Source organism: Schistocerca nitens, chromosome 6, assembly GCF_023898315.1.
Source record: "Schistocerca nitens isolate TAMUIC-IGC-003100 chromosome 6, iqSchNite1.1, whole genome shotgun sequence".
Taxonomy (NCBI): Eukaryota; Metazoa; Arthropoda; class Insecta; order Orthoptera; family Acrididae; genus Schistocerca; species Schistocerca nitens.
Genome location: NC_064619.1, coordinates 295,371,563 through 295,397,906, shown reverse-complemented (window position 1 = coordinate 295,397,906; position 26,344 = coordinate 295,371,563). Strand labels below are relative to the sequence as shown.

General features: G+C 43.2%; 1 protein-coding gene across 4 annotated transcripts in view; it reads left to right on the top strand.

The window, feature by feature from the left end:
* The window catches only part of LOC126262594 (3-hydroxy-3-methylglutaryl-coenzyme A reductase), a 436,833-nt gene that overhangs the window by 192,006 nt on the left and 218,483 nt on the right, over positions 1-26,344 (top strand). The window contains exon 1 of one of the 4 annotated variants that reach the window (XM_049959333.1): positions 18,534-18,621. The exons of the other annotated variants lie outside the window; for them this stretch is intronic. The gene's annotated coding sequence lies outside the window, so the exon portion shown is untranslated. Of the gene's footprint in view, positions 1-18,533; positions 18,622-26,344 lie in introns of those variants that run through there. 4 annotated transcript variants of the gene reach the window in all.

Sequence of the window (26,344 nt, the reverse complement as noted above, 5' to 3'; positions counted from 1 at the left end):
CGTACACTGTATTCGTGCTCCGTATAGTTGGTCGTATTATGCAGTTGACGCTGATATGACAAGACACGGAGTGTTAGGTCACATGGTCCACCGTCGGTTGCGACCGATCAACAGGCATAGTGGTTAGAACATTGGACTTGTGTACCAGAGGATGGCGGTTCAAATCCCTGTCTGGCCACCCAGATTAGCTTTCCCATCGTTTCCCTAAATAATTAAAGGCGAATTCCGGGATGGTCCCTTCGAAGCCGACACTGCCGATTTCTTTCCTTATTGCCTCCCATTCGGAGCTTGTGCTCCTTCTTTAATGTCCGAGCGCCGGCCGGAGTGGCCGTGCGGTTCTGGGCGCTACAGTCTGGAACCGGGCGACCGCTACGGTCGCAGGTTCGAATCCTGCCTCGGGCATGGATGTGTGTGATGTCCTTAGGTTAGTTAGGTTTAATTAGTTCTAAGTTCTAGGCGACTGATGACCTTAGAAGTTAAGTCGCATAGTGCTCAGAGCCATTTGAACCATTTTTTAATGTCCGACCACGTCTTCGACGGCACGTTAAGCCATAATCTTTCTTCCTTCCTTAACCCAATTACATCATATTTAAATACCCAATTGTTAATACATATCAGCCGATATAACTCTGTTACGTATCAGCTAGAATGATTGTTGGGTATGGTAGAACTCAAAACAGTTTTCAAAAATAGAGAAACGCCACGCTTTTTACACCGCCATTCACTTTAACTTCTTTCTGCTCTGCGATTACAGCTCGCTATTTGATGCGATTAGGTAAGTCGGTTGCGGGGTCCTCGAATGTACAATCGCGGCCTTCTACATAAGCTCTTCGAGAAGGCAACGGAGAGCAGCACTGAGATAGCCGTAACGATATTAAAGCTGTACTCTTCCCGAAAACGAGTCCAGTGCTTCTAGCACCCTGCTGCTGTACTCTGTGGCTCCTGTTACAAGACTGTCGACCTTGTCCCTGTAGCACTGCTGCAAGTAGTAAGTAAGTTAAAATGAACGTGTAGTGACAATAGAAAATTTGTGGCAGACAGGTACTGGAACCAGGATTTCATGCTTATCACAGGCTTGCCGGCAGGCCTGACTCAAACATTCACTGTCACTGATGTTTCCTTATATGATTTCCGAACACTTCTACCAGAGGTTCTCATAAGGAGTATGTAGGCGTAGCTCCAATGTGGCACCGGAGTCTGTGGAGGACCATGACTTACCGTAACAAGGGATGTATTTGACATGAATTAAATGCATTGAAATTATGTCAATTTCTATACAGGGATGAAATTAACGAAGATGCAATGACATACTATCATTACAAACTATTCAGACACGCTAAATATCCAATGTAATGCATATGTTGTGACAGTTGAAAGTCTGTCATTGGATCTTGTGTCATCCTCGTCGAGCCAATCATTTTATTTCACTGCATTTAATTCATTTCATAAATTATAATATAGCTCGAGGACTAATTTGGTGTGTTGGACCGTCCGCGCTATCTAACATCATGCCTACGAAGTATTCGATTATTTAAAAAGGTGTAAGAGTTTTCACATAAAAATTACTTTTCAGCACGCCCCCGTAAAATAAACTGTCCGTGTGTCGGAGAGCGCCTAAATAATCGTGGTATAAATTTGGGTTGTCAGCCCAGCATGTAATATGCAGTAACATTTTTTCCTGAAAATGCCCTGGACTAATTTGAAAATTATTTAGAATGCCAAATGTCGCACAAAAGGCCAGTTCCTCATTAGACATCTGATTTATTTCCTGAACAATCTCGGAGAATTTCTAATGGCAAATTACTTAGAAAATTCGGTAACAGAAATGGAGAAAACCACAGTATCACCAGTGGTTCTAATTTTTCGAATCACATCATTGTTACAACAACATGTGCATGTTTTGCACTTATTCGTTTGTTCGTAAGCTGTATAACACATATACTCTGAAAACTTTTCGTTATTTTTTTTTAAATATATAAAATTCAATGGTTCTGAAAAAGGACAGCGTTCAAGATGTTTTGTACGGTTTCGTAAATCGAACATTGTGACGACATTTAAGACGTCTTTGATAATATTTCACTAAATGGACGTAAGGGAGGACCCCACTCCTGTTGTTTACAAAAGAGAGAAACATAACTTCTGTTTCAACATTTTTTCTAGAAACATGGTAAATATTGGACTTTTATGCAATTGTTATTCTATAGTGGCACAGTCCACGGAATTTATTTGTTGCATTGATAATTCTGTTTTATTCACATCTTTTGAAAGAAGGGGGCCTAACATTTTTTTGCGGAGTTGCCCACGGCAGTAAGCAACATTTTCAGTGAGGGTTTACTTTCAAACAGGTCTCTGAGGGGGAAAAAAACTTAATCATCACTTATTGTGGTATGATAACCCCACGTTGCACGGCAAGATATTGGTACTCGGGAAAAGTTACACATGTTGGTACCTAATTCTAGTTTAGGGAGATATTAGGGAACCTTATTTGAAAGTTTATTGCTCGCCAGCGCTGGCGAGACGACATCTGCGGAAAAGCGAATAAAAAAAATGAATAACCGCTATAAATTTCGGTCCCAGTTTAGCTATAGAAGCCCAACTGGTCAACACCGGATGTGTTGCCGTGTCGGAGAAGCCATTCGGCAGAAATCCTGTGACGACAACATACGGACAAGATGGTGTCTGGCACGAAGATGCTTCCTGTGGCCTTGGTAAGCTGCCCAGGTCGCGCAAGTCAAAACAACAGTGGCGTGTCGTCGTTCCAACATCTTTGTTCGTTGTTCTCTTCCGACATTTTATACGTCATTCTGCCTTCTGGTAGAGATGCAAATAATAGCACTGGCCTATTAATATACGCCAAGACATCATGGAACCATTAGACGATTATTTCGCAGACCTTCCACAACTACCATCAAGGTGTTGCAGTGGTAAGACACTGGATTCGCGTTCGGGGGGTTGAAATTCAAGTCGCTCTGCGGCTATCGTAATTTAGGTTTTCTACGACTTCACTAAACCGCATAAGAGGAATGTCGGGATGATTCCCTTCCCAGTCCGAACTTGGTCTCCGTTTTCTCGCAGCCAACGGGTCGTTAGACTCCACTCTTCCTTCCCTTCTTCCCTTCCAGAATCGAATTTCAGTGATAGAAACGTCGCGTAAAGTGCATTAAGAAAGGTGATTATGCTGGGAAATGAATGCATTTCAGATCTGACCATGGTCGGTAGTTTTTCAGCTTTCTCTCGTACATACAGATGAGTCAGCATGCAACTGTCTAAAACGCTTCCCGTTTTCACTGTAGTGGTTCCTATCCGCTGTGACATCACAGGACTTTGCCCCATTCTCTGCATACGGAATTTACTGAATGAGTGCTTCAGTACTTGTTCTCACTGTGACAGGGACGGTATCATTTCTGCGGTACAGGAGTGGTCATTAGCATGTTGCTGTCTGGTGTTAATCTTCTTTGTGTCATTTGTCGGTAATGCTTCACCCGAAGCTTAGACTGTTTGCATGACCAGAGCCATTCGGAATCTTCCTCATCCCTTTTTGCAGGAGAAAAGGGACAACAAAGACGCTTAAGCTTCAAGAAATCAAATAATTTTTGTTCTTCTAGATCAGATTATCTCGCTGATGTAAACTAACCTTCCTCATTATTGATCGTATGTAAGCTGAACAGTGAGTGGTACATTTTAATTTTTTGACTGGTGCTCTGTCCGTTGCACATTAAGGTAACAGGTGGCGGGAACAACTTAACAATCGAGCACTGCTGTGCTGGATAAAGTCCTAGCAGAGATGGTGTCTGTTGTTGTTCTCCGACGTGTTGTGAAGTATGCAATGTGTATGTGCATTCTGTGCATGACTGCGATGAATACTTGCGTACTATTGTGCTCTGTTTGGGGTGTAGTACAGTGCCCATACATAGCCCATTTTTTTGGAGCAGCAGCAATGCAGCAGCGTGAGTTGCCATCCTGGGGCCGGACTGTATCGCCACCACCACTGTCACTATAATCCGTTGATCATAAGAATAAACCTGATGTAAACATTGCGCTATGTATTCTTCCGCATTTGCTGGAACCTCATTGGATTTCCGTTTCACGTGGGATAGCAGCCAAGCTGTTTCGAGTACTGTCACGTACGATAATATGGGTACGTTTTGTGCCGTGCTTTACGCGCACATCGACTCAGTGGTAATAAGGGACAACAGCTTTACCGGCGCATTTAACTTGGACAGCACTGGGCGGTCAGCCGGTACAGTTAGCTAGCCTGCAGTGACGTGGCGAACTGCAGTTCACACGCAAAAAGAGACGAACAGAGGAGCAATAGCTCCGAATGTCATTTAATTTTTAAGCAGAATGAAATAATACACTGCAAATATCTCCTTAGACGACTATATGAAAACCGTTACACATTATCGCTTTTAGCTAACGTAAAATGTAATTAAAAGCAAGAATGATGAAAATTCCATGCCTTGACCACAGGGCAATTTTTCTGCATAAGCTGTGTGTAACGTAAGAGAGTACTGAAGGATTTCACCGTATTGTTAAATATTGAAGCCACTGGTGGTATTACGTCGTCTGGTAATTTCTTAGCTGCCGGCCGGGGTGGCCGAACGGTTCTAGGCGCTACAGTCTGGAACCGTGCGACCGCTACGGTCACAGGTTCGAATCCTGCCTCGGGCATGGATGTGTGTGATGTCCTTAGGTTAGTTAGGTTTAAGAAGTTCTAAGCTCTACGGGACTGATGACCTCAGAAGTTAAGTCCCATAGTGCTCAGAGCCATTTGAACCAATTTCTTAGCTCCTTATTTATCCGAAACCGATAAATACATTTCAGTTCTGGAAGTGTCACCTGCTACTTTGATAACGAGCCTAACAACAACAGAATCCTCGAAGAGAACCAGGCGCAGCATTTTCTCCTCTTCTTTTACGCCGAGGAGTGGTATATCCCGCCAGCGTTCGCCAGTGACGTGTGAAAAAGCTGCGTGCGTTAGTACCAGTACGTCTGGCAGCTTAACAGTGTTGTTAGTTCTGGGGCCAAATCCCGCAGCTTGGCTCCAGATCAGTTCTGTTGCGTTCATATTGTAAGGGTACAGTTGCAAATGTGTAAGATGTGCTCGATCCTGTGGAAATAATTGTTTTTCATGTTTCTACGATACTTATCTAACTCTGTGGTATAAAACGATGGACACAGTCCAAATAAAGAGGATTTGGTTTTCCATTTCTGCCTTAAAAATTAAATTGTTATGTTGTCTTAATTTAAACAACTTTTATGAACATCCTTTCATAACACATCGATAATTAAGAATTTGTATTTGAAATGGAAACAGGAATTTCGCGTCCAGTAGATAATTAGAAACAAGAAGACGTGCATTATTCATAAAAAATGACTTTTATAATTATGAGATGTAGGTATTTCAAACTGAACGAGGAAAAAATTTATGCTGGTCAGATTTGAAGCTACGGACGAATTAACCGCATATTGTTCACATTCAATTACATTACCGACTGCGCTACACATTCAGTGTGGAACTGTGTAGTAACTCTGGTACACACAACGCTGGGAAAACTTCAAGGCCGATTATCTCCGTAGATTTATGAAAAACATTAAGACAGCCTATTTCTCGGCACTTTTTAATCGTGTTACAAGCGCGTGTTTCACTATGGAACAGAAAGCAGACTCAGCCATTATCATACTGAGCATTAACAGCGTGTCTATCAGAGCACAACGCTGCAGAGGCTGTGACTACACGATTTTTGAAATAATAACTACGTAGCTAAAGCGTGAGTAAGAAAAATGTTGATGCCTGTTAATACATTTGAATACTTTAAAGTTTCATTAAAGTAGCTTAATAATAAGATATCTAATACATAAACAGGACCTACTTCCAAGAGCTTAACAACACCAGTGCATGATTGTCACGGTTGCTGACCAATCATCGCGTTTGTGTTTGTTTGCATCAGGTTTATTCTTATGATGAACGGATTATAGTTGCTATCTCGAGACACATCTGAGATGTTTTAAATGTAACAACTCAGTGTCGACCAGCCGCCGTGTCATCCTTTGCCAATGGCGTCAATCGGATGCGGTATGGAGGGGCATGGGGTCAGCACACCACACTCCCGGCCGTTCTCAGCTGCTCAGACCACGGAGCCGCAGCAAGCAGCTCCCTATCTGGCATCAGGTAGCTGAGGGCACCCCATTCTAGTCCTTCCACCAAGGAGAAATCCCTGGCGCTACTTTTGTCCTCCGATAGCAGCCAGACTCGCTGACCACTTTGCTGCGCTGGCGCACTTCCAAGTTTAGTGACAAAGAATTTTACGACACCGTTTATCTTCCCCATTACGTCAGTTTTCTTAACATTCTTCGTACTGCTTTGAGCATGCTTGTCACGACTTTCTCACGTGTGCCAGTCTCTTCATCACTTACAACGAACGTCCGCGATTATTTGTTGCGTATGTTACAATCTCTTGGCTTCCCCTGCCATTTTTGCAATCTACGCCTCCCGCTAGTATCATCAGCGTTAATCCGTGGTGTCGTAAAAAACGTCCTGTGATACTGTCCCTCCTTCTAGTGTGCATTTTCCATGTTTGCTTTTCCCCGCCAACTGCTAACGATGGAAAATTCTTCTTCCGCCTGGATTTCAGCTAACTCAGGCACTACTGTATTACCATACATCATCAACCTCAGCTACGGAGACGGGTTTGCATTCTCTCTCTCTCTCTCTCTCTCTCTCTCTCTCGCTCTCTCGACAAGCGCGCGCACACACACACACACATACACACACACACACACACACACACACATTTACTTGATTCTGATAACAAAAAAACATTAATTTTATGGATCTCTTCTGACTGTCATGAAATGAAGAGTGAATTCATTGTCATCGTTCTCAATAGCTTTTTCCAATGGCATTCATAGGTAAGTCTATGAGTTAATGTCAGAACTAAGGAGGCTTTCTGATGTTATTCCTCGAACTGTCTTTGCATCTGCACGAAAGACCATACGTCCTAATTTCTTCGTAATTCTGTTCATTTGTACACTCCTGGAAATTGAAATAAGAACACCGTGAATTCATTGTCCCAGGAAGGGGAAACTTTATTGACACATTCCTGGGGTCAGATACATCACATGATCACACTGACAGAACCACAGGCACATAGACACAGGCAACAGAGCATGCACAATGTCGGCACTAGTACAGTGTATATCCACCTTTTGCAGCAATGCAGGCTGCTATTCTCCCATGGAGACGATCGTAGAGATGCTGGATGTAGCCCTGTGGAACGGCTTGCCATGCCATTTCCACCTGGCGCCTCAGTTGGACCAGCGTTCGTGCTGGACGTGCAGACCGCGTGAGACGACGCTTCATCCAGTCCCAAACATGCTCAATGGGGGACAGATCCGGAGATCTTGCTGGCCAGGGTAGTTGACTTACACCTTCTAGAGCACGTTGGGTGGCACGGGATACATGCGGACGTGCATTGTCCTGTTGGAACAGCAAGTTCCCTTGCCGGTCTAGGAATGGTAGAACGATGGGTTCGATGACGGTTTGGCTGTACCGTGCACCATTCAGTGTCCCCTCGACGATCACCAGTGGTGTACGGCAGTGTAGGAGATCGCTCCCCACACCATGATGCCGGGTGTTGGCCCTGTGTGCCTCGGTCGTATGCAGTCCTGATTGTGGCGCTCACCTGCACGGCGCCAAACACGCATACGACCATCATTGGCACCAAGGCAGAAGCGACTCTCATCGCTGAAGACGACACGTCTCCATTCGTCCCTCCATTCACGCCTGTCGCGACACCACTGGAGGCGGGCTGCACGATGTTGGGGCGTGAGCGGAAGACGGCCTAACGGTGTGCGGGACCGTAGCCCAGCTTCATGGAGACGGTTGCGAATGGTCCTCGCCGATACCCCAGGAGCAACAGTGTCCCTAATTTGCTGGGAAGTGGCGGTGCGGTCCCCTACGGCACTGCGTAGGATCCTACGGTCTTGGCGTGCATCCGTGCGTCGCTGCGATCCGGTCCCAGGTCGACGGGCACGTGCACCTTCCGCCGACCACTGGCGACAACATCGATGTACTGTGGAGACCTCACGCCCCACGTGTTGAGCAATTCGGCGGTACGTCCACCCGGCCTCCCGCATGCCCACTATACGCCCTCGCTCAAAGTCCGTCAACTGCACGTACGGTTCACGTCCACGCTGTCGCGGCATGCTACCAGTGTTAAAGACTGCGATGGAGCTCCGTATGCCACGGCAAACTGGCTGACACTGACGGCGGCGGTGCACAAATGCTGCGCAGCTAGCGCCATTCGACGGCCAACACCGCGGTTCCTGGTGTGTCCGCTGTGCCGTGCGTGTGATCATTGCTTGTACAGCCCTCTCGCAGTGTCCGGAGCAAATATGGTGGGTCTGGCACACCGGTGTCACTGTGTTCTTTTTTCCATTTCCAGGAGTGTATTTAAGGCGCCCCCACAAACAAACGGTTTTTAGTTCTTACTTTACATCTTTGCAGTTTGTTATTTAACACGATTACATTCAAGTTTTTAGCGTCTTCCATGTATCCGTGTCGTGATTTAATTAGTTCTTGTTTCCTTGATTATTATTGTTCATGTGTCACGTTTGCGCGAGATTACGTCTACGGACAAAATAACATCCTAATAACGCACTTATGTTAATGAGTGGATATGAGAAAAAATGGCAGGAAATGAGGAAAACGTATCTAGCGGGTTCCGTAGTTCCTCCTGGTCAACAAACGGGATAATGTAGTCTGCAGCCGTCTCTGTATCGGATGATGTTCTCTGACATATTCCAGTCCATCGTGACCGTTGGTTCCTGTGGTACTTGCGTGTTGACATTCTACATTGTGATAGACGTGTAGTGCTGATGTACTGTCGCACGCTGTATTGCACTCAGCATCAAGAACAAAGTGAGCAGTATAACTGTGTATATAGCTCGTTGGCAAAAGTTACACGAATCTAGCCAAAGACGCTAAACTTGTATTTCATGCCAATTCTCAGAGACTTAGTGTCAGGGGTGGGCATAAAATTATAACTGGATCCTTCTATCGCCCACCAGACTTATCTCCTGTGTGCTGCTGCCTTAGGAGACTTCGTAGCTGACGAAGCATTTGATTACTTTAAGACAGTTCGAAAATGAGGAGGCATCGTCTGACTTAGCGCTCCGTCAAGATCAAAAAAATGAGTTTGATATTCTAGTGCTGTGACGCCGGACGTAGCTGTTGTGAAGCTGATAAGAGCAGATACTTTTTTACGTGGTGAAAGAATACTTAGAGGAGATATGCCTCATGCCATATTGTTGTACAGGATTTTCGCAACGAGTAACGATACTTTGGCGATTTGATACTGTGTGTATGCTCCGATTTCGTCTTTCTTCGAATATAACTCGTATAAAAGGAGGAATCAACATTTCGCGTGAGAAATTCTGGGTGTATTGACAACAGCATCGCTGTCCCGGATTGGGTAAAGTGGATTTTTTAAATTGGGGAGAATCTATGTCGGGGTGAAATTGCAGTTAGAGCTAAACATCCAAGCCGCACCTGCTTGTCTTGCAGCGTCTGCGGCCAGCGGCCGATCGGAAGCTCTGGCTTAGTAGTCACTTGAGAGAGAGTGGAGGTGGTTTCTCAGGTATTAGATTTCAAAGGACTCCGACTTCTGCTGCTCTGTGGTCTCTGGACTGTCCAGGTGACGACGTTTGAGGCGTCCTCCGGATAAGTGAACAGTGAACTACTGCTCAGTATGCATTTAGTTGACTTCATGATCACGGGGGTGTCGGACAACGCGTGGAGGAGTGTTGTTGTATTGATGTCTCTGCATACAAGAACCTCGATATATGATGAGTGTTTTTGAAATTTAATTACTTGATATACTTCAGTCTGTCTATACACGTGGGGATGGACCAAGTCAGTCTTTGTGATGTGTTCACCAGTCAGTAGCTCCCACCGACGTCGCTTGGGGCTCTGGGATCGGTCGCCAGTTCTTCGCAGGCCTGAGGACAAGGTTTCTGGGCTCCATGAGATGCAGAAGTGTTGTCACAACTGTCCCAGCAAAGTGCAGTAAGGGAACTATTTTTTCTAGTACTGTGCATTTGCTCGGAGCTGTTAGCGGGTGCATGTTTTATAGAGTCTATTTGCAGTATATGTATTAGGCGGGATCTTTCGTGATCTTTGTGGGATGTTTGGGTTTTTATTAGCGTTTTTTTAGGTATGTTATTCCCACTGACAATCTTTAGCTTTGTAATCAGAATAGGACATCACACCTGATGTTTGTGTCAGTGGAAAGCTAGTATTTTCTACTACCTCTTACCTATTAGCACAACCACACAATGGGTTGCCGTCACCCGACGCTTTGTTCGGAGATTAGCGCGACTTCCAGTCTGTGTGGCACGTGAGCCAGTCCTATGTGCGTGCATCTCTCCCGACCTGTGTGTGTGTGTGTGTGTGTGTGTGTGTGTGTGTGTGTGTGTGGCAGTACGCAAGGTGGGCAGTGCGGCTATGGTTCCCTGTCGTCTGCCCTGCAGTCGGTGCGAAGACATGATTGGAAGGTTTTTTTCGCCGGATATGGGCTGTGGTGGTGGAGGAGGTGCTTGTGTTGTCAATCGTCAGTGCATACAAGACCTCGTATATAATTAGCACTACGGTCTATTTGTGGCAGAAATGTAATTATTTGATGATGGTAAGTGTTTTAAGTGATCTATTTGACTCCTGTAAATTGTTAAACAATTAATTGGATAGGTTAGTCCAAAAAGACTATTTACTGCCATTTTTGATATCGCAATTCCGCCAGCTCTCCCTTCGTCCTCAGCATTAGCAGATTGGAGCACAGTAGTCTGAGGATGGATGAAAACCTGAGACGTCATTTCACATACAAATAGGGAGTAGCCAGTTGAAAGAGAGAGAAACAGAAAGCAAGTCTGGAATGCCGCCACATGATGCAATGTGCAGGACCGCGAGATCAAAGGAGGCTCACATCTAGCCTGTGGTCAGTGGTATTCAGTATCGTGATCTGTAATCATGAAATACGGCGGTTTTTGACTTCGGTCTACGTGGGGTAGCCACGTGGTCTGAGAAGCCTTGCCACAGTTCGCGCGGCTCCCCCTGTCGGAGGTTCGAGTCCTCCCTCGGGCATGGGTGTGGTTCTCAGCAGTTTGGTCCCATAGGAAATTTCCAATTTGACCTTGGTGGCGGTGCTCGTTCGACAGACACGTGTGCATGCGGCCCGACGGTTAATATGCCGCGTTTTATTCCATTCCATGGTGCGTACAGTTCATATGTCATGGAAGCGTGGACGGGAGGTACAAACGTGAAATCTATCCTAGTAGGGGAACCCTGTCTCCCACAAACTGATAAAATAAAGAATACGCAAATTGAATTGAGTAATATATTATTGTTGACACTGATTTGAATTCAGTCCTGTCCAGCACAGACCGAGTCTTTTTCCTGCCAATTTCCAGATCGTGGGAGGGAGGAGTAGAAGTGGGGTAGGGGAGGAAGGGCTGGAGGATTTCCCAGAGGGGGAGGGGGTAATTAATTGATCAATCTAATTAATTAATCAATTCATTTAATATCAAAAGTGTGCTCGTATCGACGAAGGGGAGGAAGGAGAGCTAGGATTTCCCGGATGGGGAGGACGGGAAGGGGTAAGGCGGGGGGTCTCAAAAGCACAGATTATTCCTAGGGGGTCATAAATCCCCAATGGGTCATAAATCAATTAACAGAACAATAGGTTTACCCCTCAGTATGTGCATCTATGCAAGCCACATTAAAAAAATTGTGCTTATTCTCTCTTTGCCCTATTACTCAGATGCTTCTTTACTAAGGAAAACCCAGGATAATTGCCCCAGTTTAATCCTAATACCACTGAAAAGATGAATGAAATAAGTAGTAGTGTCAGTGCTGTTGAGAAACAGTTGAAATCGTTAAAATTTGAACAAAGCTCCAGGGTCCGATGGAATCCGTGTCAAATTCTGTACTGAATTTGCTGCTGAGTTAACCACTCTTCTAACTATAATCTATCGTAGATACCTCGAAGAAAATAAAGGCCCAGTTCTTGGAAAAAAAGCACAGGTCACCTCTGCCTACAAGAAAGGTAGTAGAAATGATTCACAAAATTACTGTCCAGTATCCTTGATTGTTGTTGTAGGATCTAAGAATATATCCTGAGCTCAAACATAAAGTGGTATCTTGAACAGAACGATCTCCTCAATGCCAGCCAGTATGGGTTCTGAAAACATGGATCATGTGAACCCCAGCTCGCACTTTTCAGACATGACATACTAAGAGCTTTGGATCAAAGCAGGCAGGTAGATGCAGCATTTATTGATTTCCGAAAAGCATTTGACTCAGTACCACACTTACCTTTATTGTCAAAAGTATGATCATATGGCACATCAAGTGAAATCTGCGACTGGGTTGAGGACTTTTTATAGGGAGGAAGCATCGTGTTATCTTGGATGGAGAGTCATCGTCACGTGTAGAAGTAACTTCATGTGTGCCCCAGAGAAGTGTGTTGGGACCCTTGCTGTTCATGTTGTACATTAATGACTAATGACCTTGCAAAAAAAAAAAAAAAAAAAGGTTCAAATGGCACTGAGCAATATGGGACTTAACATCTGTGGTCATCAGTCCCCTAGAACTTAGAACTACTTAAACCTAACTAATCTAAGGACATCACACACATCCATGCACGAGGCAGGATTCGAACCTGCGACCGTATCGGTCACGCGGTTCCAGACTGACGCGCCTAGAACCGCACGGCCACACCGGCCGGCCCTTGCAGAAAATATTAATAGTAAAATCAGGCTTTTTGTAGATGCAGTTATCTACAATGAAGGACTGTCTGAAAGAAGCTGTATAAATATTCAGTCCGATCTTGACAAGATTTCAAAGTGGTGCAGAGATTGGCAGATTGCTTTAAATGTTCAGAAATGTAAAATTTTGCACTTCACAAAATCAAAAAACGTAGTAATGTATGACTATAATATCAATGAGATGGAGCTGCAATTGGCCAACTCATTCAAATACCTGGGTGTAACACTTTGTAGGGACGTGAAATGGAATGATTGTGTAGGTTCAGTCGTGGGTAAAGGAAGTGGTAGTCTTCAGTTTATTGGTAGAATACTGGGGAAGTGCAATCAGTCTCCAAAGGAGATTGCTTACAAATCACTCGTGCGGCCGTGTCTAGGATATTGCTCAAGTGTGTGGGACCTGTACCGAATAGGACTAACAGGGGATATTGAACCTATTCAGAGAAGGGCAGCACAAATGGTCTCAGATTTGTTTAATCCATGGGAGAGTGTCACAGAGATACGGAAGGAACTGAACTGGAAGACTCTTGAAGATAGACGTAAACTATCCCGAGAAAGTCTATTGATCTATTAACATAATTTCAAGAACCAGCTTTAAATGATTACTCTGGGAATATACTACAACCCCATACGTATCGGGATTGTGAGGATAAGATTAGAATAATTACTGCACGCACAGCGCATTCAAACAATCATTCTTCACGCGTTCCATACGTGAATGGAACGGGAAGAAACCCTTATAACTGGTACAGTGGGACGAATGCTCTGCCATGCACCTTACGGTAGTTTGAAGAGTAATATGTAGATCCAGATTCTAGCAGGCATCATTGATACAGCAAGACTCTCTTTCGCTGTTAGAGGGAAATATTGCGCCCTAATTGAATAAAAAAGATGGAGTGTGTTTCTCTCAAGCCGTAAACGGGCTTATAACCTAGCAGGAAGTGGAGTGCAGCCTGGCCGTTCGCCGCGTAACTAGGAAGGGGACGGTGGCGAGCGCATGTTTCTGTCGTACTGGGCTAGGTAGTACAAAGTTTGTGATATAACTCGCACTGGAGGTGAAGCAGAGAACGGGAACTAACAAGCGGTTCCTGTGGTCGATGACAGCCCATGTCACGAAGTGAATGGATAGCCAGAAGCGAAGTGTAGAACGTAACGATAGTCGTCAAAAGCGTGCGTAAACAGTCCAAGCAGCGGTCCGGGAAAAAAAAACACATTAAGCATAGGCAAGTTCAATCACTTTATTAGCAATGGAGCTTATCGAAGACCTTAGATAACAGCGAGTACTGCCGGTTAAGTGGTGGGTTCAGTGGACGGGTCCACGTAATATGTCCGCTACGGTCCCCGTGGTATGAAGCCCGAGTACCTTGACCTTACGTCCATGTCTGCATCCTAACAGGACACGGAATCCGAATCAGTGTCGGATACTAAATCAATCGGCGTGACATCCTTTTATACCTGGAAAGATCCCCAGTACTCTGATAGTGGACCGGGAACCGTCTTGAAGTGACTGGAACGAGGAAAAATCGTCGCTCCTATCTGAGATTGAACCCGGGACCTCCAGGGCGGGAGCCTAGCCCTCTATCCGCAAGACCGCCGCCGTCACCTCGAATCAATAGTTACGCAAATGGTAGAACATCGCTCCTCAGTTTTTACATAACTTGACAGCTGCTCAACAGCAGTTCCCGAGAGCTTATCTCTATTCAGAGTACCTCGCCTTCCGAGACGTCGGGGTTTTGTAATTGTCTTTCCAGTGAGACAAACATGTACGTAACTAAGCAGTCAAAGTATTGTTACGTGACCAAAAGCAAACTTCGTACAGACTGGTTCGCATGTTATCATCAGTGTGTGACTACAAAGTTGACTCTCTCTCTCTCTCTCTCTCTCTCTCTCTCTCTCTCTCTCTCTCCCTCTCTCTCTCTCTCTCTTATTCTCTCTGTGTTTCATTTATTACGTACTTCTTGCAGTTATTACTATGGCGTGGACCGCCTCCTCCCTTATCTCCACCGATGGAGGTGACCCACTGGGTCCTTTGTTAGGGAAGAACTGGGTTCGAATCTCCGTTCGGGAATTGAGATTTTTGTTTCGTCCAAATCGTTCCAAACGTTTACCAAGAGCTTATACCCGGTCGGTTCTGAAACGGGCAGGTTACTTTTTCTCTCTTCCGTAACGTCATTTGGTCTACGGCCTGAGACATTTGATAAGTATGTTTTCAAAGGGAGAAGTACAACAGAAAGTATGACTCTGGAGAAAGGTGGTGATTTTTTTTCATTTTGTTGAAATGTTACTGAATGCTCAGATGGTGATGGCCATAGAGCTCTAGAAAAGAGAAATCTTTACGCGTGCGCACTGCATTTTATCTGAAATTTGTACACTGAAATCCTAACTTCAGAATCTAAACTATAAACAGACAAGTATTGGATGATAGATTCCTTACAATATTCGGTTTTCCGTTTTTTAATACAAAATCACGGGTTAGTTGTTTTATTACTTTTTCAGTGTGCTTTTTCGTTATTGCTGAAAGCGAGGCATACAAAGAAGGTGTCATAACTTCGCCGTATTATTGGAAAGCAATTTTAAGAGTCATTTACATGGACATCTATACTCTGCAAGTCACTTCACTGTGTGTGGCGGAGTGTACGTGTGGAACCACTTCTATTTTGTACTGCGCCACTCTCTAGATACCACTGGGGAGCGCCAACTTTGTACTGCGTTCTCCTTTAGACACCACTAACTCGTAGGAGATGTACTGTGTGAACAGGCTCTAAGAGCCCTGCAGTACCTAGGTGAAACGCAACATCAGCTAGTGTAGCTCATTCTTGTAATGCTAAAGTAAGTTGTCCTGAGAAGACCTTGTCTACACTCAACGACTTAATCTGTATGACTTGAAGTAATCGTTTGTACTAGCGAGCTATAGCTCGCTTCGACGTCACTATGTACGAAAGGGTGGACACAATAACGCTTTTCGCGGTATAATGGGGTCAGTGGTAGCTATTTGAATATTAATTACAACAATGCATCTATCAGGGTTCACTACGTTCTAGAGATAAACTAACCCCAGAAAAATACTAGATGCGAGAGTTTACGGGGTGTAGGAATGATGTGTTTACTTCACCAATAACAGCGACATACAATGAAATTTTCTCTGTGTACTCTGCCAACACAATCAAACTGTCTCAACAACATAGGTACCAGAAACGATAGCGTTCGCTTATAACTGATGAATACGTCACATAGACCAATTGCCTCTTGTAGTTGCCCATCTTTTAATGCTTCAACGAATAATTGTGTATACATTCAATCAGTGTGAACGTTATAAATTTTTACCGAAATCGGAGAATACGTTCACAAGGCAAGAAACAATTTTATACTGTTTATGTCTCGTTGTCAATCAACGATGAACTCTATAAGTAGCGCCTTGCTACAACAATACCCTTGACTCTATTGAAATTTTATCATAATAAACCAATTCGTTTATCTCAACCTTTCAGAATTAAATGGAGTAACTTTTCATTTATAATTAATCACTTTTCCATAACCGTAAAACTTGCCTTGTCTGTCTAAAGATCTTTCTTTCGTTGCAACTCGTTCACTGAAAAATATAATTCCTTCTCCTTAATTTCTTTGAACTTTGCTTTTACCAATATTCCAGTCTTTTACTTTATTGGCCTTTGGATTTACTTTATCCCGAAAAGATATATTCAAGATACTAGTCACCTTTCAAATAAGCCTTTGATTATTCTTTCTTGTAATACGAGCTTCGGGATAAAGGACAAGTCGAGTACCGATTAAACTGTTTTCTTTATTTCCTTCAATTAAACCATGTACAGGTACAAGTCAGCGTTTTATTTTTCGAGTGCTGATTCCCTATTCAGAACCCCACTAAGCGGAAACGTAATTCAAAAAAAATAAAACAAAAAACCAGAGTGTCACCCCCACTTTTCACCTATATGAACTTCAAATAATCAGGCAAATCCAGCCACTTCAGGCGTTGACTTCCGCGACCCACCCAATATTTAAAACTCAAAACACAGCACTCGATCGTCTCTTTCAGAAAGAATTAGCATGTTATCTTTTAAATGGTTCTTCATTTGTCGTTTCGGGACAAGGGGAATCTGCCACAAATTTCTTATCTCTTAAGTTCTCTTTAGTCCGTCATCATTAATTACGTGATCTAACCATCTGCTTTTCAGCATTCGTCTATAGTATCACATTCAAAGCCTCTATTCTCTTCTTGTCTAAACAGTTTATTGTACATGTTTCACTTCCATACATGGCTACACTCCAGATAAATATCTTCAGAAAAGACTTCCTATTACTTGAATCTCTATTCGACGTTAAAAAACATCTTCTCTACAGAAGCGCCCTTCTTGCCATCGCCATTCTACATTTTATATCGTCTACTTCGGCCATCATTAGTTATTTTGTTGCCCAAATAGCAAAACTCATCTACTAATTTAAATGTTTCGTTTCCTAACCTAATTCCCTCAGACTCACCTGATGTAATTCGACTACATTCTGTTAACCGTGTTTTGCTTCTCTTATATCCTCCTTTAAAGACACTGTTCATTCCGTTCAACTGATCTTCCAAGTCCTTTGCTGTCTGTGACACAATTACAATGTCGTTGGCAAACTTCAAAGTTTTTCTTTCTTCTTCCTGGACTTTAATTTCTATTCCAATTTTTTTTTAAATTTGTTTCCTTTACTGCCTGCTCAATGCACAGATTAAATAACATTGGTGATAGGCTACAGCCCTTTCTCACTCCCTTCTTAACCACTGCTTCCCTTTCGTTCCCCTCGTATCTTACAAATGCCATCTGGTTTCTGTAAAAATTGCCAATAGCCTTTCTCTCCATGTATTTAACTCCTGATACCTTCAAACTTTCAAAGAGAGAATTCTATGCAACATTGTCAGAAGCTTTCTCAAAAGCTACAAATTCCATAAACGTAGGTTTGCCTATCGTTAACGTATCTTCTACGTTACGTCGTAGGGTAAGTATTGCCTCGCGTGTTCCTACATTTCTCCTTCCCCGAGGTGCGCTTCTACCAGTTTTTCCATTCTTCTGTAAAGAAGACTACCTACATACGTGAAACACTATTCTGCAGTCTTACTCATTGTTATCCTGCCTTTAACTTAACTTTTTTGCGGCTGATTTTTCTGCAAAAACACAACGTGTTATCTGAACAACATGAGCAACAATTTTAATTTTTTAAAATTTCTCTAATAATGTGCATTTTCAGCTGTAGGAATTTCTATTTTCCTTGTACACCAAACGGGCACATTTCACTGTCATTGTGCTGTTTTGGGTGCTGTGTTCTCCTGTGTTTTTCATTGCAGTTACATGAACACTCTGTGGAATTAAAAAAAAAAAGGACATGAACTTTGTGCCTAGAAACCAAGTGGTAAAATGAATCTTACTTTGTGGCTCATACAGGTATTATTCTAAGTTCGTTTTCATTGTTACTGGTCGTAATTGACACGTTCAGTCACTCTGTGTTCCTTGGATAGCGTTCGAGGAATATGTAGTACTGAATGAAATTAACGCGATGCGAGAAATATCGTGCTGAACGTGCGAGATAAAGCTGAGGAGATTGGCACGTGGTGTCTGCGCCTCGCGGCGGGGGGAACAGGCGGGCGTGCACGACTCCAGCCGAAGATGCCCGAGCACAGTGTGGTCAGGATAGTAAGGCGTGCAGGTTGGCGCGTGGCGTCAGTCTGTCAAGGGACGCGTGTGCGAACGTAGCTAGCCGCTCGGCCCCTTGGCGTCAGAAGCCAGAAGCCACGTTCTGTCGGATAGTTGCCAGGTAGGCGCACGGCTGGCGCGTGTCGGCGGGCTTCTCTAATTTTAGTGTTGTCTTACATAATTTCTATTGCATGCTCTGTGCTTTTGTCGAACGACTATAGGATTTAGCGTGTTGTATATTATAAGCCATATCGATGCCTTCTGTATAAACATTAACAAACTGACGAGCTAAAGTTTAATTTTATTGACGACGCACTGCTCCACACAGTGTTCATTTATTAGTTCCCTTTGTCTTGATGTGGACAATATCTCCGTTAGTGTACCGTTAATCGCATAAACATACCTCGATCGTTGACTGACTGCGGAAAGAAGTTCCTTCTCCCACATATAAAAATTTTTGTATAACTCTGCTCTGTATATTATGTTCATGCTACAAATACGAACAATAGAAGAAAATGTAAAATAATCCTGCTTTAACTTCAGATGAAGATATTAATCCATCGGTAAGACAGAATGCTTCTGGCTGTTAAGAAAGAGATACCGACAACAAATATTATGTCTATATTTCGAAATGTTGTGTTTTCTCCTTAAAAGCACTTCCCTTTATGTACACTCAGTTCATGTGGGGCTTGATAAGTGTTCGTTAATAGTATTAGCAAAAGTTATGACGTGCTTATCGTCCGGCGTCCACCTGTTGCTTGTTTCCATAGAAAGGCTTTGCCTGCTACTGTCATACAACTCTGCTCCAGTACAAAGCTTTTGGATGTTGGGGCGGGGAGGGGGGAAAGAGAGGTCTTTATTTTATTTTTTACGTACCCTCCTGTGCCCTTTCTTCTACATAGGTCAGATTTCCTGTCCTCTCAACGAAGAGGCTTGTAATGTTGAGGAATACGAGCTCGATTGGACCAAGTGTGGGGAAGCAGAGTGGCCTGTGTTATTTCAAAGCAACCATCACAGTATTTACCCCCAAAGGATTTAGGGGAAACACGAAAAACATGAATCCAGATGATAGGACGGATATTTGAAACTTGCTGCTCCAAAATGCGAAACACTTTGGAGAACAAGTTACTCACAGAAAGCATTCAAATCGCTATCTGTCTTCTAGGTGAAGGTGTATCTTCGTACTTATCAGAGAGATGGAGGAATGTTTATCGTCTCGTTATCGTGAATACATAGATAATTCAAGAGTGTTTTAATACTTTTTAAACTTTTATTCATATTGCAGATACATAGAATAATATCGTGTTGATGCAAAAGTTCATTACTTGTTGGACTGTTATTCGGATTTATATGAAACGAACAGAGTGCATAAATTAATCAATAATGTATTTCCATCTCTCTCTCACTGCTGGAATAATTTTTCGACTGCAGGTCTGCTGAGAGATACTGGTTTGGATTTGAAGAAATAACTCTAGTGGGGCTTGAGAGGCATCCCCATCACCTAGGGAATACCATCGCAGATTGTAGGATGGAGAGTAGCAGGAGGGTTGGGAGTCTTTTAAAGGTGCAACGTTACTGTAGTGTGTGGGTTCCTTCAACCGATCTCCTAGCGAGTTGCTGTAGTTGTCTTGTCAGAGAACTGTCTGCATTATCATGGTGTTGTGTCACTTGATGTAATCGTCTGGTTTTTTTTTTTCTTTACTTAAGGTGCCAGATTAATTACCAATATTTGCTAGCAGTTATGGCCAAATTCCCGGGAAGTAATTCGTATTACGCGAGATATTCTTTATCTCAGTGTACTAGTACATTATCCACTGTTCACATATAGATACCAAAAGCAGTCTTCAATAGGAGTGATGGATATTCCGCATGAATTTAAAATGCCAAGCAAGCAGATGTAGACGAATTATTAACCACAGATTTCTCCTTGAATAATGCTGTTTCCATTCATTATATGTTTTGATCTTGCCCATTTGTAATAACTGAGTTCATCGTATTCCCAGATTGGCTGAAATATTCATCACGAGAATATTTTACTGTAATCCGATGAGCTTGGCAAATCGTTTCCTTCAAAGTGACCCCCTTGAACCATAGCATGCAAATACTTGGCATGTTTTTCGTAGTTTTCTTCTCGCAGTAAACGATACAAATGTTTCATATCATCCGTGTGGCCATTGTCTCTGCTAAGTCCAAAAACAAGAATGTATACGAAATGTTATGTCGTTCCACATTCCTTTGTGCACAGGTATCAACGGCTTGGCTTAAATATGGATAACTCAGAGCGTAGTTGCAAGCATAACGCTAGAAACAATGGATGGCATTTGAGAAGCCGTCAACAATGCCGTTCAACATATTCTTGTGTGGAATAAAAACAGCTTCGAAATTTTCCAACAGACTGTAGTCCGATTCGCGAACAATGTCAGTTCGCGCATGTCGCGATACGGATGGGTTAGTATTGTTGCGGGTTCCAAGCGACAAATACGGTACGCACATGCTTTCCGCTGAAGAGAGCATGTATCCTGCAAATTATGTATCTCGCAAGCTTATGTAGGATTTATCACTTACCACAATCATAGCGATGACTGCTCACATGAAATGGGATAAAAATTCAGTGAAGAACAAGCTACACTCGCGTTTCATGCTCGCATTGGGTGTGCCCTTCACAGAAGAGCGCTCAGAACACTACCGAAGTCTCACTGGCTGTCGGAGAACGACGTAGGTGCGCATAAAAGCCTAAACTCGACTGTCATGTTCGTGACTCCAACTGTAGTCCTAGCGGCACCGTTTCTTCATGGAGACGTGTAGTTCTCATCACTTAAAGAAAGGTCTCACGCTAATTAGGAGATTGGGATAATATCGAAAGGATGCTGATTTTGGCATTAAAATACAGTAGTGTAGCCAAAATGTCTATGGTAGTGAATTAAGCTGCAATTTGGGTAAATAAAGAAAGACAACGCACTGGAAAAATATTAGGCCCAGAAAAAACTATGGAAAATATGAAAATTAGGTGTAATGATGAAATTTATCGAAACACGCAAAACATCAGAAGTGAAGAGAAATAAAATACCGATATTTTTTGGACATTTATATCGAATGTAAGGCAGTGGGCTAACCGAAGAGAACTTCAAATATTCGTAGGAAAAGAAGTTAACAAGGTGGATCAATGAAACAAAACAGGATTTAAAAGAATATATACGAGGGTGTTCTGAAAAGCAAAAACGTTTAAATTTTTCAAATAAAACAATCGTTATTAACATCATAAGTCTTTCCTATTCGTGTCGACAAATTTGCAGCCCTCTGCAATTGGAGGGCTCAGAATTGTAGCGTGTAACATGGCGGTGTAATGTAACTGTCGGTGCTTGAGAACAGCGTGCTGCAATCGAGTTTCGGATTCAAAGAGTTCGTCCCCACATGGTACTCCCTCTCCTTAAGCATGACAGCGACAGACCACTCACCAGCACTGCGACATCTTCAACAACACGACGCCTTGAGTTCACTGTCATCGGTCATCCTCTAAACGGTCCTAATTTCGCCTCATCCGATATCCATCGGCTTTCAGACCTTAAAGAATACGTTCGGGGAGTTCACTTTGATAGTGATGAAGCGGTTCAAACAGGGGTGAGGTTTTGGCTTCCTCAACACAGCCAGACATCCAACAGTGACGGTATTGGGAGAAATGTGTTCATCGCCAAGATGACTATGCTGAGAAATAAATACGTGAACAATAAAGATGCAGAATGTTAATAACATTTTTTATTTAAAAAGCTCTAAGAGTTTTCACATAAAAAATTGGGAGGCATTATTGTTCAGCACGCCGTCATAAACTCCGAAGAAACAACCGATATAAGGGTTTCGGGGGGGGGGGGGGGGGGATATTGCATATGCACGGATTCCAAGGTAGAAGAGTGAAAAAAAAACTGGTATGATGTGATCAGAAGACAGAAAAAAAATAGGTAACAGGCGGAAGGGTACTGGAAGAAAAGAACAGCGTATAAGGAACTGAAACTGACACACGTCATTAGTTGACTTATCCAAGAAGGAAATAATATTAATAGTTGTTATTATTATTATTATTATTATAAAGAGCGTACACCTCTCTCGACATCGCACTTATCCGGTAATCCTGTATGTAGTCCACAGGACTGCTTGCAAAATCTGTACATGTCAAAAAAGAGATGCAGTTTTTCCATAGGCACTTGTAGACTTAGGCGTCGACAGTTGAAGTGCGTCACAGTTGACATCAGCGTAACAAGCAAATGACATGTGAATTGAATAGCCCAGACAAGCTTGACAGCGTGGGAAACACCCCAGCGCGCCTGAACTTTCTTTTTACACGAATCTGTTGCGTACTTTCCCTGATTTATTTATCCAGAAAAATTTTGTATTTAAGTTATAAGATGTTTATGCAAGAGGTTCGAAGCGTTTAGAAAAGGAACATGGCTGTTTTTTTTTCTCTCCTCTCTGGTGATGAGATGTAAGGAACTTAAATGTTTGCGGGAGCGTGAATCGATTCAAAAGCACGATGTGCGAAAGAGCCAAGTAAGGCTCGTAGAACTTTTGCTTACCGAAAGTATGGGGAGCTCTTGTGTCATATTAGGAAAATAGTCCACTCATTCCGACTTTAGTTAAACTGGGTTGGTTGGTACGCAAAAGCGGATACTCGGTTCTGTTTCTGTACAATTATTGTTTGTGCAAATCAAATTTCAGTTCATGAGTGTTATATGCCTCCATTATAATTGTATTTTTACATATTTTTTCTCTTCTCAAACGGACAGGTTGAACGTTTGCTTTCGTCATACCACAGAAGCCTTGGAGTGGGGAATATTTAAGAGAATCTTGCTAGCCCAACATTCACATCATTATCAAGGGACACGTCAGTATCCAAAAATAGGATCCAGGTCCACGATTTTAAATGCCTTTTTCGTGAAAGTGTCAGACTTGAAGAATGGTAAATATTTCTGTACAATATCCCGTCGTCACCTTCTTGAAAGATTACAGATGCTATTCTGCACTAAGTTCGCATAGCCTATATTATTTTCAGTGTATTTCTTTATCTTCCAGTCAAGAAAACAAACAACAGAGTGCCTTCAGACAATATTGCGAAAGAAATTTAGCTGATTAAAACTGTGCACAATTCCTCGTGACCAAGCAAGATATTTGTAATGGCCAGGTCTGAATCCATAGCACACTGGACTCGCGTTTGGGAGGACAACGGTTCAGATCCGCCTTCGACCATCCAGCTTTAAGTTTTCCGTGATTTCCCTAAATTACTCCAGGCAAATCCTGAGATGGTTCCTTTGAAATAGCACGACCGATATTCTTCCCCATCCTTCATACAATTCGAGCACGTGCTTCATCTCTAGTGACCTCGATCCCAACGGGATATTAAACACTATTCTTCCTTCGTTCGTTCGTTCGTTCCTTCCTTCCCTCCTTCCTTCCTTGTCCGAATCCTGTTGCGTCACATAAGTTTAATCTGCGACAGGTTGTCCGGCATGTGATCAGTCTCTGATGATCGCGTCGTCGACGGGAAGTTCAGCCCCGAACTTCCTTCCTTTTTCCTTTGCTAGTCAAAGAACGGTTCTTTGCCGAATGAGACGTCATTCGAAAGGCCGCAGATAGTCATTATGCACCCTAACCGTTTTTTCTTGCCTCTCAAAGAGGCACGAGAGCAGTAGAAAACCCAACTTGAGCCATGAGACTAACTGTAATTACGTCTGTTAGATAGCTGGAAAAGTCACTCAGCGTTTATCGCTGGACTCTGTTGATTAACGCAAGACTGTTGATTCAGCATTCCTAGTTTTCTTTTCTCAGTTGAGAGTTCGACAGAAATCAAGATTAGGAGAGGCGAAGCAACCAGTCATGAAGTGTTGAATAAAATACATCAACATTCGCTTCAAGTGAAGTGATTTGGTGGTACTGCGAAAATCCATAACACATCTCTTCTGAAGGGTGTTTAACACACCGGCGTTAAATATCGCTATTCATTCATGTTTCGTGCCAGATTCGGCTGACTGTCCTGATCCTTGGCTGGTACGGACAGTGGGGTTTCGTCTGTTTTGCTGGAAGAACAGAGAACGAGTCTCCGATTCGGAAATCAATGATAACATACATCTGTTTGTTGCTTTTTGCACCCTGGATTTAATTTAAAAACCAATTTCGTGGTTAGTCATTTTTTATTGCTCTTCCCGAACATGTTCGCAATTAGTATTTCTGTGTGTAAAACGCACACGCGCCCCTGCACACACACACACACACACACACACACACACACACACACACACACACACACACACACACACACACACACACATTGTACCTATTGTGAATATGAGTAAACGTGTATACCTATTGCGAATATGGATGACAGACAGTAATCGCGAGACTCAAAGTCCAAGGTCTTGGATTGGGTCCGAGCAAAGTCACTCTATGAGAGATGAGTATCAAAGTAAGGGTACTTTCCGCACTTTGGTGACAGGTCGTAATGTAAATGCTGACTGAGAGTACCTTATTCTTAAGACTGTATCGCATTCGAGGGGATTGGGGTCCAAATACCCGCTTGCACATCCAGATTTAGGCTTTCCGTGGTTTACATTACTCGATTAATATTAGTGTAGTTCGTTCATAAAGGACGTGGCTGAAGTCGTCCTTCATTCCTGCCCAAGCTGAGCTTGTAATCTGCCCCTGATGACGTAGTCGTTGACGGAACGATGAACCGTTATCTTCCATTTTTTAGTTAGAGATTCCACAGCTGCTCGTTGTTTTTATTGTATTTATCTTTCCTTCTTTGCTACTTGTTTCGGGGTCGCAGCCCCATTCGCAAGCAATCGCTCCTGTCATCAGGCAAGCTGTGCGACTGAGATCCGTCATTACCACTCTTATTTCGCCATAGAAATGGGAGTATCGTGATTTTTAGGTAGTAATTTCGATTTTTTTTTCTTTTCGCAGTGCTTTGTGTATATGAAAAGAACCCACTGTGCGTCTCGGTTCGAACTCCATGTGAAACTGTAGGTCCCTTATGATTGGATATGTAAGATAGTTCAGTAGTTGGAGGAAAGAAAAAGGTATGCTACTTTCATCAGGACTATGTCACTAGTGAAGCTCTGCAGTGTTCAGACCGATCTTTAGGTAGAAGACTACTTGACTTTAGCGGGCATATGATGTACAATTGTGACGACCAATTGTTGTTACTAATAGCACGTCTCAGATGCATGTTTGCATACAGGAAGCAGCTGTGCCGTAACCTTTCCTTTCAAAATGGGCCATTTGGACGGGACCGAGTTTTCAGGACGCCAGAATTCGGAGAAAGACAAGGGGACGCGCCGACAGAGCACCTTGCGTCATCCTGCGCACGTGACCAGACGGCGTTCCCGGCCTCAAGGTGTGCCAGAGGCAGGTGCGAGATGGATGCGCTGCTGCGGGAACTTTTCCGGATGATCATCTCTGCCTTCCCTGTTTCTGTGTGCCCCGGTTTCAGGCGCAAGTACAACTGGGCGGTTAACCATTGGTGTATCCATTCTAGGGTAATCGGTGTCCTGGACAGACTTAAACTTTGCGCCCCAATCTAATTGCCAACATCACCCCCTTTTTGTTTTGTTTGGTTTTGTTTAATCTTTATCGTTGCTTAACTCCATTATTCCTTATTGAAATGAACACTGGTTTACAGTGACATAAGAGGTACGCCTTTCGACATTGTTGTTGTGGTCTTCAGTATGTAGACTGGTTTGAATAAGCTCTCCAAAGTAGTCTGTGTTGTGCAAGCCTCTTCACCTCTGCTTAACTGCTGCAAACTACATCCATTTGAAACTCCCTGCAGTATTATTGCCGTGGTCTCGCGCTGCAGT